Source organism: Leuresthes tenuis, unplaced genomic scaffold, assembly GCF_036924035.1.
Source record: "Leuresthes tenuis unplaced genomic scaffold, fLeuTen1.0.hap1 SCAF_97, whole genome shotgun sequence".
Taxonomy (NCBI): domain Eukaryota; kingdom Metazoa; phylum Chordata; class Actinopteri; order Atheriniformes; family Atherinopsidae; genus Leuresthes; species Leuresthes tenuis.
The window spans coordinates 102,566-117,859 of NW_027325451.1; the positions used below are offsets into that span (position 1 = coordinate 102,566).

General features: G+C 41.5%; 1 non-coding gene and 1 pseudogene across 1 annotated transcript; one reads left to right on the forward strand and one right to left on the reverse strand.

Annotated features, from left to right (window-relative positions):
- Positions 1-5,580: 5,580 nt before the first annotated feature.
- LOC140286522 (U2 spliceosomal RNA) lies at positions 5,581-5,771 on the reverse strand. The gene has a single exon (XR_011911313.1). It is a non-coding gene; the product is annotated as a U2 spliceosomal RNA (small nuclear RNA).
- Positions 5,772-10,744: 4,973 nt separating this feature from the next.
- On the forward strand, positions 10,745-10,921 carry LOC140286509 (U2 spliceosomal RNA; annotated as a pseudogene).
- The last annotated feature ends 4,373 nt before the right edge of the window (positions 10,922-15,294 follow it).

Here is a 15,294-nt window from a genome sequence, read left to right on the forward strand (position 1 = left end):
AAAAAGTGGGTAAGAAAAGGTTCGAATGCCCGAATATATACCATCAAAAGCGGAAGCGGAGGTGTTCGGCTGCAAGAAGGTGTGAACGTCCGACCAAAGTTTGTAAAAAGCAGTTAAGAAAAGGTTCGAATATCCAACCAAACATAATCAAAAGTGGGAGCAGAGCTGTTCGACTGCAAGTAGGTGTGAATATCCACCCATAATTCCTGAAAAATGGGTAAGAAAAGGTGCGAATGCCCAACCATACATCATCAAAAGAAGAAGTGGATGTGTTCTGCTACAAGAAGGTTTGAATGTCCGACCATAGTTTGTAAAAAGCAGGTAAGAAAAAGTTCGAATGCCCGAACATACACCATCAAAAGAGGGAGCGGAGGTGTTCCGCTGTAAGATGCTGCGAATGTCCGACCATAGTTGGTAAAAAGCGGGTAAGAAAAGGTTAAAAAACCGGACTGTACACAATCAATAGCGGGAGCGGAGTTGTTCGGCTACTAAAAGGTGTGAAAGTCCGACCATGGTTTGTAAAAAGCCGGTAAGAAAAGGTGCGAATGCCGGACAATGTATGATCAAAAGAGGGAACGGAGGTGTCATATTATTATTATTATATATCATATGTCATATGTCATAAACTGCTTTGTCATATTTTTCAGCAAGTATGGTCGGACATTCACACCTACTCACAGCCGAACACCTCCGCTCCCGCATTTGATGGTGTATAGTCGGGCATTCTCACCATTTCTCATCAGGTTTTTGCAAATTATGATCTGACATTCACACCTGCTTTTGATGATGTATGGTTGGGCATTTGCACCTTTTTTTACCCATTTTTCAGGAATTATGGGTGGACATTCACACCTTCTTGCAGCTGAACACCTCCTCTCCCGCATATGATCATGTGCGGTTTGATATTCGAAAATTTTCTTTCATGTTTTTTAGCAATTATTGATGGACATTGAGACCTTCTTGCAGCTGAACACCTCTGCTCCCGCTTTTGATGGTGTATAGTCGGGCTTCCGAGCCTTTTCTTCCCCGGTTTTTACAAATTATGGTTGGACATTCAGACCTTCTTGCAGCCGAAAACCTCCGCTCCCTCTTTTGATCATACATTGTCGGGCATTGACACCTTTTCTTAACCGCTTTTTACAAAACATTGTCGGACTTTCACACCTTCTTGTAGCCGAACACATCCCTTCCCGCTATTGATTGTGTACAGACGGCCATTTTAACCTTTTCTTACCCGCTTTTTACCAACTACGGTCGGACATTCACACCTTCTTATGGCGGAACACCTCCGCTCCCTCTTTTGATGGTGTATGTTCGGGCATTCGAACCTTTTCTTACCCGCTTTTAACAAACTATGCTCGGACATTCAAACCTTGTAGCCGAACACATCCAGTCCTGCTTTTGATGATGTATGGTTGGCCATTCGAACTTTTTCTTACCCGCTTTTTACCAACTACGGTCGGACATTCACACCTTCTTATGGCGGAACACCTCCGCTCCCTCTTTTGATGTTGTATGTTTGGGCATTCGAACCTTTTCTTACCCGCTTTTTACAAACTATGGTCAGACATTCAAACCTTCTTGTAGCCGAACACATCCAGTTCTGCTTTTGAGGATGTATGGTCGGACTTTCACACCTTTTAGTAGCCAAACCACTCCGCTCCCGCTATTGATTGTGTACAGTCGGGTATTTTAACCTTTTCTTACCCGCTTTTTACCAATTATGGTCGGACATTCACACCTTCTTACAGCGGAACACCTCCGCTCCCTGTTTTGATCATTTATGGTCTGGCAATACTACCTTTTCTTACCCGTTTTTGAGTAATTATGGCTGGACATTCACAGCTTCTTGCATCCGAACACCTCTTCTCTGCTTTTGATGATGAATAGTCCGGCATTCTTACCTTTTCTAACACATTTTTCAGTAATTATTGTCGGTCATTCACACCTTTCTCATCAGCTTTTTGCAAATTATGATCTGACATTCACACCTACTTGCAGCCGAACACCTCGGCTTCCGTTTTTGATGGTGTATATTTTGGCATTCGAACCTTTTCTTACCCACTTTTTACAAACTATGCTCGGACATTCACACCTTCTTGCAGCCGAACACATCCACTTCTGCTTTTTATGATGTATAGTTGGGCATTCACACCTTTTCTTACCCATTTTTCAGTAATTATTGGTTGGAAATTCAGTCCTTGCAGCCGAACACCTCCGCTCCCTCTTTTGATCATACATTGTCGGGCATTCGCACCTTGTCTTACCTGCGTTTTACAAACCATGGTCGGACTTTCACACCTTCTTGTAGCCGAACAACTCCGCTCCCGCTATTGATTGTGTACAGTCGGGTATTTTAACCTTTTCTTACCCGCTTTTTACCAATTATGGTCGGACATTCACACCGTCTTACAGCGGAACACCTCCGCTTCCAATTTTGATGGTGTATGTTCGAGCATTCGAACTTTTTCTTACCCACTTTTTACAAACTATGGTCGGACATTCAAACCTTCTTGTAGCAGAACACATCCACTTCTTCTTTTGATGATGTATGGTTGGGCATTCGCACCTTTTCTTACCCATTTTTCAGGAATTATGGGTGGAAATTCACACCTACTTGCAGTCGAACAGCTCTGCTCCCACTTTTGATTATGTTTGGTTGGATATTCGAACCTTTTCTTAACTGCTTTTTACAAACTTTGGTCGGACGTTCACACCTTCTTGCAGCCGAACACCTCCGCTTCCGCTTATGATGGTATATATTCGGGCATTCGAACCTTTTCTTACCCGCTTTTTACCAACTATGGTCGGACATTCGCACCATCTTACAGCGGAACACCTCCGCTCCCTCTTTTGATGGTGTATGTTCGGGAATTCGCACCTTTTCTTACCCGCTTTTTACAAACTATGGTTGGACATTCAAACCTTCTTGTAGCCGAAAACCTCCACTCCCTCTTTTGATCATACATTGTCGGGCATTCGCACCTTTTCTTACCCGCTTTTTGCAAACTATGCTCGGACATTCAAACCTTCTTGTAGCCAAACGCATCCACTCCTGCTTTTGTTGATGTATGGTTGGGCATTCGAACCTACTTGTTGCCCGCTTTTCATTAATTATGGGTGGACATTCAGACCTACTTGCAGCCGAACACCTCGGCTTCCGCTTTTGATGGTGTATATTTTTGCATTCGAACCTTTTCTTACCCGCTTTTTACAAACCATGGTCGGACTTTCACACCTTCTTTTAGCCGAACAACTCCGCTCCCGCTATTGATTGTGTAGAGTCGGTTATTTTAACCTTTTCTTACCCGCTTTTTACCAACTATGGTTGGACATTCACACCTTCTTACAGCGGAACACCTCCGCTCCCTCTTTTGATGGTGTATGTTCGGGCATTCGAACCTTTTCTTACCCGCTTTTTACAAACTATGCTCGGACATTCACACCTTCTTGCAGCGGAACACCTCCGCTCCCTCTTTTGATGGTGTATGTTCGGGCATTCGAACCTTTTCTTACCCACTTTTTACAAACTATGCTCGGACATTCACACCTTCTTGCAAAGAAACACCTCCGCTCCCTCTTTTGATTGTGTATGTTCGGGCATTCAAACCTTTTCTTACCCGCCTTTTACAAACTATGGTCGGACATTCAAACCTTCTTGTGGCCGAACACATCCACTTCTGCTTTTGATGATGTATAGTTGGGCATTCACACCTTTTCTTACCCATTTTTCAGTAATTATTGGTGGACATTCAGACCTTCTTGCAGCTGAACACCTCTGCTCCCGCTTTTGATGGTGTATAGTCGGGCTTTCGAGGCTTTTCTTCAACGGTGTTTACAAATTATGGTTGGAAATTCAGACCTTGCAGCCGAACACCTCCGCTCCCTCTTTTGATCATACATTGTCGGACATTCGCACCTTGTCTTACCCGCGTTTTACAAACCATGGTCGGACATTCACAGCTTCCTCTCCACCATACTTGTATGGTGGGATATTCACACCCACTTGCATCCGAAGACCTCCGCCCCCACTTTTGTTGATATTTAGTCGGTCATTCACACCTAACCCGTTTTCTTGCAGCCAAACACCTCTGATCTCGCTTTTGATGATGTAAGATTGGGCATTCAGACCTTGCTTTTCCTGCTTTTCACCAACTATAGACGGACATTCACACCTTCTTGCAGCCGAACACTTCCGCTCCACCTTTTAGGTTTCTATCACACCTTTTTTTTCACCGCATTTTATAGATTACGGTTGGAAATTCTCAACCACTCATCCGAAGAGCTCTCCTCCCGCTTTTGTTAATATATTTGAACTTTAGTCAGACATTCACACCTACTTGCAGCCGAACACCACCTCTCTAGCTTTTGATGATGTATGGTCCGGCATTCCTACCGTTTCTAACACATTTTTCAGCAATTATGGTAGGACATTCACACCTTCTTGCAGCTGAACACCTCCTCTCCCACTTATGATCATATGCAGATTGATTTTCGAAAATTTTCTTTCATGTTTTCTAGCAATTAATGATGGACATTTAGACCTTCTTGCAGCTGAATACCTCCGCTCCCGCTTTTGATCATACATTGTCAGGCATTCGAACCTTGTCTTACAAACTTTAGTCAAACATTCACACCTTTTTGCAGCCGAACACAGTTTTTTTCAGCCGATTTTGGGCATTCGAACCTTTTCATACCCACTTTTTACCAACTATGGTCGGACATTCAAACCTTCTTGTAGCCGAACACATCCAGTCCTGCTTTTGATGATGTATGTTCAGGCATTCGAACCTTTTCTTACCCGCTTTTTACAAACTATGCTCGGACATTCAAACCTTCTTGTAGCCGAACACATCCACTCCTGCTTTTGATGATGTATGGTTGGGCATTCGAACCTACTTGTTGCCCGCTTTTCATTAATTATGGGTGGACATTCACACCTTGTCGCAGCCAAACACCTCCGCTCCCTGTTTTGATCATGTATGGTTGGACATTCGCACCTTTTCTCACCCGCTTTTTGCAAACTATGGTCGGCCATTCACAGCTTCCTCTCCACCATACTTCTATGGTGGGATATTCACACCCACTTGCATCCGAAGACCTCCGCCCCCACTTTTGTTGATATTTAGTCGGTCATTCGCACCTTACCCACTTTTGGCAAACTATGGCCTTCTTGCAGCCAAAAACCTCTGATCTCGCTTTTGATAATGTAAGGTTGGGCATTCAGACCTTGCTTCACCTGCTTTTCACCAAATATAGTCGGACATTCACACCTTCTTGCAGCCGAACACTTCCGCTCCACCTTTTAGTTTTCTATGGGGCATTCACACCTTTTTTTTCACCGCATTTTATAAAAACACCACAGGAACACCGTATTGAGGCTTTGTTCTGACCGCTCATTCGGTGTCGCGTTTCTTTCAAGCAATTCTCCTGGTTAGCCCGCACTCGGCTCGCTCCCAGAACCGTGTTAAAGTCTACTTCGCATTCACTCTCTTTTCTCAGCAGACTAAAAGAAAGTTTCATCTTGGGCTCCCTGAAACTTCCATCCTGCACCGCTGTTTGCTTTTTCACAAGAGCAGAGGAGAGCGCACCGTTCCCAGGGGCACTACAGTACCGGGTCGATGCTTGGAGTGAACGGAGCAAGCTCCTTTTTCAACTCCTATTGATACAAATCCATTTAATATGTAGTCCTCGCATAGAGGACACATCAGACATTAAACTAATAAGAACAGATACTACACTTGATCTTAGCCAAAAGGCCGAGAAGCGATAACTGTCCACTGGTTCACGTCCGAGGGCCCTTCCTGGCACAATGCGCACTTGTAGCGGTGTTCTTTTTATGGCCATAGTGTCACTTTGCACCTCGGCCCACCCGCTGCACTGAGCACTCTTCAGCCCTTTTAAATGGTATAACTTTACACTACCGCACGCTCCAGCGAGCACCATTCAAGCAACAACTTTGCACTCCAGCTTCGAACATTGGCACAGTCGCAACAAGTAAGGCGACTCTACTCAGAGAAGTCACTCTGCACAGTAACAAGATTTCTTTTGCACAGACAGAAAGGGCTTCATCCGCAAAGGTAAAGCCTGCCAAAAATAGAAACAACTCATTAGTGCTGCTCAACGTTGTACTTTGCAGTAAAACAAAGAGCAAATCTAAAGATTCAGGAATCCGAGAATAAGCTTACTTCCATGAGTTCTTCACGATTTCGGATTTTGCTATAAAATGAATTCCTTCACTCAAACTAAATTAAAACTGCTAAACCGCTAATCTGTTACATGCAAGGCAGATGTCAAATTCACCGAAATAGGATCTAAGGGTATTTGGCCAATCGAGCTGTAGCAGCTTTGGTAAAAGAGTATAAGTTGAAGAGTTTGTGAATAAAGGTGTGCGCACACATAGTGAGTTGTAGGAAAATAGGCAGGGAGCAATGCCGGCTGGGGTATAGGTTCTTGTATGTTGTCTGACTGTTTGATTTGAATGTGTTGTGTAAGTGTCCTGTTGAATGTTACATGTTTGGGCTTTGACACGCTTGACTGTGGTTGTTAACTGTGTGGTGTGTCCTGAAATGTTATATGTTTGGGCTGTGTGACATGCTTAATGCTTTTCAGTAGCAACCCACTTATTGATATATAGCAACTGACAACATAAGAAGTCCGGACATACTTTGATAGTAGTTGTAGAAGTATCCTTATTGATAATAGATAAACTAATTCATAGTGATAGAACAGTAGATGAACAGGTGCCTGCACATGTCTCATGAAAATAAAATGGGTGTATGATTGCTGACGGCAGAGCAATACTGCCAAACTTATGAGTTCTTGTGGCAAACTTGATTCAGTGTCTTGACGTGTATACGCTGTTTCGCTGACTTGTCACAAGAAACAAAGTGTGTTTGATAAGATCCGACCATTTTATTACGGGAGGATCAGTATGTATGGATTCTGATGTGACTGATAAACTCATTCGTATCTTAAGCATAATCTAATACGTGAGACAACGCCCTGGCACACAATCAAAAAAAAAAAAAAGAGAGAGCGGTTTTGTGTCCCCACAGTCCATAATGTAGAAAAGAGAGAAAAAAAGCCTTTCTGATTTGTTGTGTGTGCTCACAGTGCAGAGTGTAGAGAAAAGAGAGAAAAGAAAGCCGTTTTGGTGTCACGGGTGTTGTGACTTACACACACACATTTCTGAATTGAGAAAGGAAATTATTTTAGAGGAAGCACTAGAGTTTAGATCCCACATTTGTTGATAGGCATTCATTTAATTTTTCTTTTAATCAGTTTTAAAGTGAATACTAACTGAGAAATGAAAAAGGTGAAGAGTTTAGAAGCTTGGTTCAAGAGCAAAACTTGGTTTATGATCAGCTGAGTCTCTAAACAGAACAGCAAAGGGCTTCATCGAACATTTAAAAAAGATTCAGATTGTTAGAATATCCAGAATTTATAGGAATGGTGGTGATTACTCTTATTTTCTAGAATGGAAATAACTGCACCATGTCTGTTTTATGAATTTAAGGGGCTAAAAAGTTTTGTTCTCGTTTTTCTATGATTAACCGAATGTATGTGAGAGTCCAAACAGAAAGAAGGGTTACGGCCGAGCGCTGGACCTTCCAAAAAAGATGAGACAGGCTGGACCCGTGCCATACTAGTTAAGGCCTGCCTGTGGATAACAGGTTCTTTAAACTCTCACACACACAAACTCACACACGTTCGCACACATACACCCATACACACACACATTCTTGAACTTGCTGCAAGATTAAACCTTTGCATTAACTGACTCCAGCAACTCTGAGTCTCATTGAGAGACTTTTCTCAACAATTGGGTCCTCAAACCAGATCTCAACGTTTTTTCCGCTGTCCAGGGTCGGAGCTGAAACCGTGCACGGGGGAGTCCAGTACTCCTAATGAAAGACCCCCTGCTGAATTGCGGTAATTAGGGGCCAGTGTCCACTGAAAGGGGGAAAAAGGGACGAGATCGTACTTTTGAATCAATGGCCAGAAGCCATTGGCAGTGCAGGCATCAACAATAATGGTGTTATTTCACCCATTAACACTTAAGGTACCTCATGCAGTGGCTGTGATATGGTTACTTAACAAAATATCTTTACCAGACATCTCTCCTACATAACAGTTCTTCTTTCACAGCCACACCTTGTTGTCGAGAGATGTGCTACACTTAATCCATCCACACTGCTACCTACCCCACAGATGGAAAGCCAGAAATAACCATCAGTGTTTTACCCAGGCCAGACTTAACTGATATACGTTATGAAAATGCAGAAATAACTATATTTATTCAACAGATCAAGGAAAAAAACCCTGATGGCACAAATGCTACAGGATTTGCAGTAGTAACAGAAACTGAAGTTTTCTTAAAACAACCACTACCAAAAAATTACTCTGTTCAAGCAGTCGAATTGGTAGCTTTAACTGAAGCTTGTAAATTAAATAACAAAAAGGTTGTTAACGTTTACACTGACAGTCAGTATGCCTTCTCAACTGTACATGTGTTAACACAGCATTGGGAAAACAGGTATGTTGACATCCACAGCTAAATGTATAAACTACAAATATTTTAGCATTATTAGATGTTATTCAATTGCCATCTACAATAGACTCGTATGAATGACCGGAAGGAAAACCATACTGCCAAAGAATTTGTTTAAATATGCTGCAGTATTGAGCCACGGACCATGTCATGTCTCAACAGGAGGGATGGAAGCAATAATGAACCAGGTTTTTACAGCATATGGTTTTACTAATTATTAAAAACATTTTTTTAGAATAAATAAATGAATAAAGTTTTGTCTAGCAGGTCAAATATGTGCAAAATACATTCCACAGGGCAATCTAAGACCAAAACGAAGATAATTCCCTAAGCCAGTGTATCTTTTTCAACATATTTGTTTGGATTTCATTATTTCATTATTTTGTAGATTTCATTGAACTAAATTAATGTTAAGGGAAACGATTCTGCTCAGTGACAACAGAGGTTTTTACCAAATGGTCTGAAATATTTCCATGTGCACAAGCAGATGCACTCTCAGTAGCAAAATCACGCGTAAAATAACTCATTTCTAGATTTGAAATTCCTGAAAAGATCTTCAGTGATAATTTGACACACTTTGTAAACAATGTCATCTCACTGATGGCAAAGAACTTAAAATAGACCTTAGAAACCACTGTGATATAGAAGGTTTCGCTAACACATTGGAATTGTTTTACTATTTACATATGCATGTGCAGTGAAGAATTGCTTGCTGCTGATAAATGCAAAGAAGAACAGCTTACACATAAATGCTCACATATAGGCTGCTGAATGCAATGAAGACCTGCTTATCCAGTAAAGTTCAATGTCAATGTGTAATATTCAATTAGGATTTGCAAAACAGTGAAGTTAAACAATGAATGGGTCCATAGTCGGTATGAGAAGACTACAGGAATATTTACCTGGGTGTACGTTCAAACAGAGATGAGAAAATTGCGATAAATTATTGTTTGTTTGTTTGTTAGTATGTATATGAATGTTATGTGTATAAACTGTGTTGAGTTGTAGTTACTCAGTAGTGTCTCAGTGAAACAACCGACGGGGGAAGCCTTGCGGTGACAACAAAAGCAGTGTTTTACTGATCAGTCAAGTTGCTCCAGTGTACTCCATACAAACTGGTTGGCTACTGAAGGGATAGAAAATGGGGAATACTTGTTTTAAAGCAAACAAGGAATTAGATGGGAAAAATACATGTTTTAACGGGACCCAGACAATATTAAATACTCAGACAGATGGGAGAAGAAGTGTAGTTTTGTAGGAAATCACAAAATTATTACATAAAATGAGTGAAATCAATTGAAGAATGCCTTTCTGAAGAGCTGTTTACCACAGATGAGCAGCTTTGCGACCAAGCACATTGTAGATCGCTTTACTGCCAAAATGATCTAGTTTAATGGATTGGTTTAGACATTTATAACAGCATTTTAAGAACAAAGAGAGAAACAAAAAGGGACAACGCTTCATGGTGGAAGGTGATGTATAAATAACTGTGTATATGATGAAGGAGAGACCATTTGAGCAGCACAGCCATTTCGCAGCACAGGGACAGCAGTCCAAGTTAAAGGATCTCCCATGTGGTATCACCTGTCACACTGTGTCAAGGCATCAAAAGAAGAAAAAATCACCAAACTCAAGGACAAAGAGACGAAGACTCCGGTGAACGAAGAGAGAGGACTTACAAACCAGAAATACAAAAGGATGCTCGATATCAAGATCCAGAAGAAGAGGCTAACAATGCCACGAACACTTACGATGCTGGGAATGATGCCAGCAATGAACAGAGAAGAAGATTCAGTGTCATCAATCTGCAACACGTGCCTCTAATGAGGGGGTGAATATAGAATCCTCAACGATTACAACGTCTCTGGGAACTGTGACAACAACAAGGTTTAAACCATTTTGATATATATTGTAACCTATTGGCTAAGGAATAGTGCTGAAAATGAGGTAAATCTAATCCACCACTGTCCTTGGTCTTCTGTAGGGTTTTTAAACTAATACGTGGTGGTTTGTTTTTCCACAGAAATTTGGAGATGCATGAATCTAGTGACTTAAACCAAGTAGCAGATGGTTTTATGGGGATCATTGAGAACAAATAGTTAACTTTTGGTAGTATCATCATTTTAATGGTTGTAACTCTCCCCATAAGTGATATAGGTAAGGACTTCCAACGAGAGAGATCGTCCTCTACTCTCTTTACTAATTGCACATAATCCATCTGTACTTATCAGTTTAATATGTGATATGTCTATGCAAGGACTACATATTAAATGGATTTTTATCAATAGGAGTTGAAAAAGGAGCTTGCTCCGTTCACTCCAAGCATCGACCCGGTACTGCAGTGCCGCTGGGAACGGTGCGCTCTCCTCTGCTCTTGTGAAAAAGCTAACAGCGGTGCAGGATGGAAGTTTCTTTTAGTCTGCTGAGAAAAGAGAGTGAATGCGAAGTAGACTTTAACACGGCTCTGGGAGCGAGCCGAGTGCGGGCTAACCAGGAGAAATGCTTGAAAGAAACGCGACACCGAATGAGCGGTCAGAACAAAGCCTCAATACGGTGTTCCTGTGGTGTTTTTATAAAATGCGGTGAAAATAAAGGTGTGAATGCCCCATAGAAAACTAAAAGGTGGAGCGGAAGTGTTCGGCTGCAAGAAGGTGTGAATGTCCGACTATATTTGGTGAAAAGCAGGTGAAGCAAGGTCTGAATGCCCAACCTTACATCATCAAAAGCGAGATCAGAGGTTTTTGGCTGCAAGAAGGCCATAGTTTGCCAAAAGCGGGTAAGGTGCGAATGACCGACTAAATATCAACAAAAGTGGGGGCGGAGGTCTTCGGATGCAAGTGGGTGTGAATATCCCACCATACAAGTATGGTGGAGAGGAAGCTGTGAATGGCCGACCATAGTTTGCAAAAAGCGGGTGAGAAAAGGTGCGAATGTCCAACCATACATGATCGAAACAGGGTGTTTGGCTGCGACAAGGTGTGAATGTCCACCCATAATTAATGAAAAGCGGGCAACAAGTAGGTTCGAATGCCATACCATACATCATCAAAAGCAGGAGTGGATGTGTTCGGCTACAAGAAGGTTTGAATGTCCGAGCATACACCATCAAAAGAGGGAGCGGAGGTGTTCCGCTGTAAGACGGTGTGAATGTCCGACCATAGTTGGTAAAAAGTGGGTATGAAAAGGTGCGAATGCCCAAATTCGGCTGCAAAAAACTGTGTTCGGCTGCAAAAAGGTGTGAATGTTCGACTAAAGTTTGTAAAAAGCGGGTAAGACAAGGTGCGAATGCCTGACAATGTATGATCAAAAGCGGGAGCGGAGGTGTTCAGCTGCAAGAAGGTCTAAATGTCCATAATTAATTGCTAGAAAACATGAAAGAAAATTTTCGAAAATCAATCCGCACATGATCATAAGTGGGAGAGGAGGTGTTCAGCTGCAAGAAGGTGTGAATATCCTACCATAATTGCTGAAAAATTTGTTAGAAACGGTAAGAATCCCGGACCATACCTCATCAAAAGCTAGAGAGGTGGTGTTCGGCTACAAGTAGGTGTGAATGTCTGACTAAAGTTCAAATATATTAACAAAAGCGGGAGGAGAGGTCTTCGGATGAGTGGTTGAGAATTTCCAACCATAATCTATAAAATGCGGTGAAAAAAAAGGTGTGATAGAAACCTAAAAGGTGGAGCGGAAGTGTTCGGCTGCAAGAAGGTGTGAATGTCCATCTATAGTTGGTGAAAAGCAGGAAAAGCAAGGTCTGAATGCCCAATCTTACATCATCAAAAGCGAGATCAGAGGTGTTTGGCGGCAAGAAAACAGGTAAGGTGTGAATGACCGACTAAATATCAACAAAAGTGGGGGCGGAGATCTTCGGATGCAAGTGGGTGTGAATATCCCACCATACAAGTATGGTGGAGAGGAAGCTGTGAATGGCCGACCATAGTTTGCAAAAAGCGGGTGAGAAAAGGTGCGAATGTCCAACCATACATGATCAAAAGAGGGAGCGGAGGTGTTTGGCTGTGACAAGGTGTGAATGTCCACCCATAATTAATGAAAAGCGGGCAACAAGTAGGTTCGAATGCCCAACCATACATCAACAAAAGCAGGAGTGGATGTGTTTGGATACAAGAAGGTTTGAATGTCCGAGCATAGTTTGTAAAAAGCGGGTAAGAAAAGGTGCGAATGCCCGACAAAGTATGATCAAAAGAGGGAGTGGAGGTTTTCGGCTACAAGGTTTGAATGTACGACCATAGTTTGTAAAAAGCGGGTAAGTAAAGGTGCGAATGCCCGAACATACACCATCAAAAGAGGGAGCGGAGGTGTTTCACTGCAAGAAGGTGTGAATGTCCGAGCATAGTTTGTAAAAAGTGGGTAAGAAAAGGTTCGAATGCCAGAACATACACCATCAAAAGAGGGAGCGGAGGTGTTCCGCTGTAAGAAAGTGTGAATGTCCGACCATAGTTGGTAAAAAGCGGGTAAGAAAAGGCTAAAATACCCAACTCTACACAATAAATAGCGGGAGCGGAGTTGTTCGGCTAAAAGAAGGTATGAAAGTCCGACCATGGTTTGTAAAAAGCGGGTAAGAAAAGGTTCGAATGCCAAAATATACACCATCAAAAGCGGAAGCCGAGATGTTCGGCTGCAAGTAGGTGTGAATGTCAGATCATAATTTGTAAAAAGCTGATGAGAAAGGTGTGAATGACCAACAATAATTGCTGAAAAATGTGTTAGAAAAGGTAAGAATGCCGGACCATTCATCATCAAAAGCGGGAGAAGAGGTGTTCGGCTGCAAGAAGCTGTGAATGTCCAGCCATAATAACTCAAAAACGGGTAAGAAAAGGTAGTATTGCCAGACCATAAATGATCAAAACAGGGAGCGGAGGTGTTTATTAATAAGTTTATTCTCGGATTCCTAAAGGTTTAGTGTTGTTCTTTGGTATACTGCAAAGTAATACTTTCTATTTTGTTGAAACCGATTCAGACATGGATAAATATGAAGGACAAAGCAGTTTTAACTTGGTTTGAGTGAAGGAATTCATTTTATATCAAAATCCAAAATTTTGTAGAACTGGTGAAAAGAAGCTTATTCTCGGATTCCTAAAGGTTTAGTGTTGTTCTTTGGTATACTGCAAAGTAATACTTTCTATTTTGTTGAAACCCATTCAGACATGGATAAATATGAAGGACAAAGCAGTTTTAACTTGGTTTGAGTGAAGGAATTCATTTTATATCAAAATCCAAAATTGTGTAGAACTGGTGAAAAGAAGCTTATTAACAAAAAAGAAAGTATTACTTTGCAGTATACCAAAGAACAACACTAAACCTTTAGAAATCCGAAAATAAGCTTCTTATCACCAGTTCTACACAATTTCGGATTTTGATATAAAATGAATTCCTTCACTCAAACCAAGTTAAAACTGCTTTGTCCTTAATATTTATCCATGTCTGAATAGGTTTCAACAAAATAGAAAGTATTACTTTGCAGTATACCAAAGAACAACACTAAACCTTTAGGAATCCGAGAATAAACTTATTTCCACGAGTTCTACACAATTTCGGATTTTGATATAAAATGAATTCCTTCACTCAAACCAAGTTAAAACTGCTTTTTCCTTCATATTTATCCATGTCTGAATCGGTTTCAACAAAATAAAAAGTATTACTTTGCAGTATACCAAAGAACAACACTAAACCTTTAGGAATCCGAGAATAAACTTATTTCCACGAGTTCTACACAATTTCGGATTTCTATATAAAATGAAATCCTTCACTCAAACCAAGTGAAAACTGCTTTGTCATTTTTTTCAGCAAGTATGGTCGGACATTCACACCTACTCACAGCCGAACACCTCCGCTCCCGCATTTGATGGTGTATAGTCGGGCATTCTCACCATTTCTCATCAGGTTTTTGCAAATTATGATCTGATATTCACACCTGCTTTTGATGATGTATGGTTGGGCATTCGCACCTTTTTTTACCCATTTTTCAGGAATTATGGGTGGACATTCACACCTTCTTGCAGCTGAACACCTCCTCTCCCGCATATGATCATGTGCGGTTTGATATTCGAAAATTTTCTTTCATGTTTTTTAGCAATTATTGATGGACATTGAGACCTTCTTGCAGCTGAACACCTCTGCTCCCGCTTTTGATGGTGTATAGTCGGGCTTCCGAGCCTTTTCTTCCCCGGTTTTTACAAATTATGGTTGGACATTCAGGCCTTCTTGCAGCCGAAAACCTCCGCTCCCTCTTTTGATCATACATTGTCGGGCATTCACACCTTTTCTTAACCGCTTTTTACAAAACATGGTCGGACTTTCACACCTTCTTGTAGCCGAACACATCCCTTCCCGCTATTGATTGTGTACAGACGGCCATTTTAACCTTTTCTTACCCGCTTTTTACCAACTACGGTCGGACATTCACACCTTCTTATGGCTGAACACCTCCGCTCCCTCTTTTGATGGTGTATGTTCGGGCATTCGAACCTTTTCTTACCCGCTTTTAACAAACTATGCTCGGACATTCAAACCTTGTAGCCGAACACATCCAGTCCTGCTTTTGATGATGTATGGTTGGGCATTCGCACCTTTTTTTTTACCCATTTTTGAGGAATTATGGGTGGACATTCACACCTTCTTGCAGCTAAACACCTCCGCTCCCACTTATGATCATGTGCGGTTTGATATTCGAAAATTTTCTTTCATGTTTTCTAGCAATTATTGATGGACATTCAGACCTT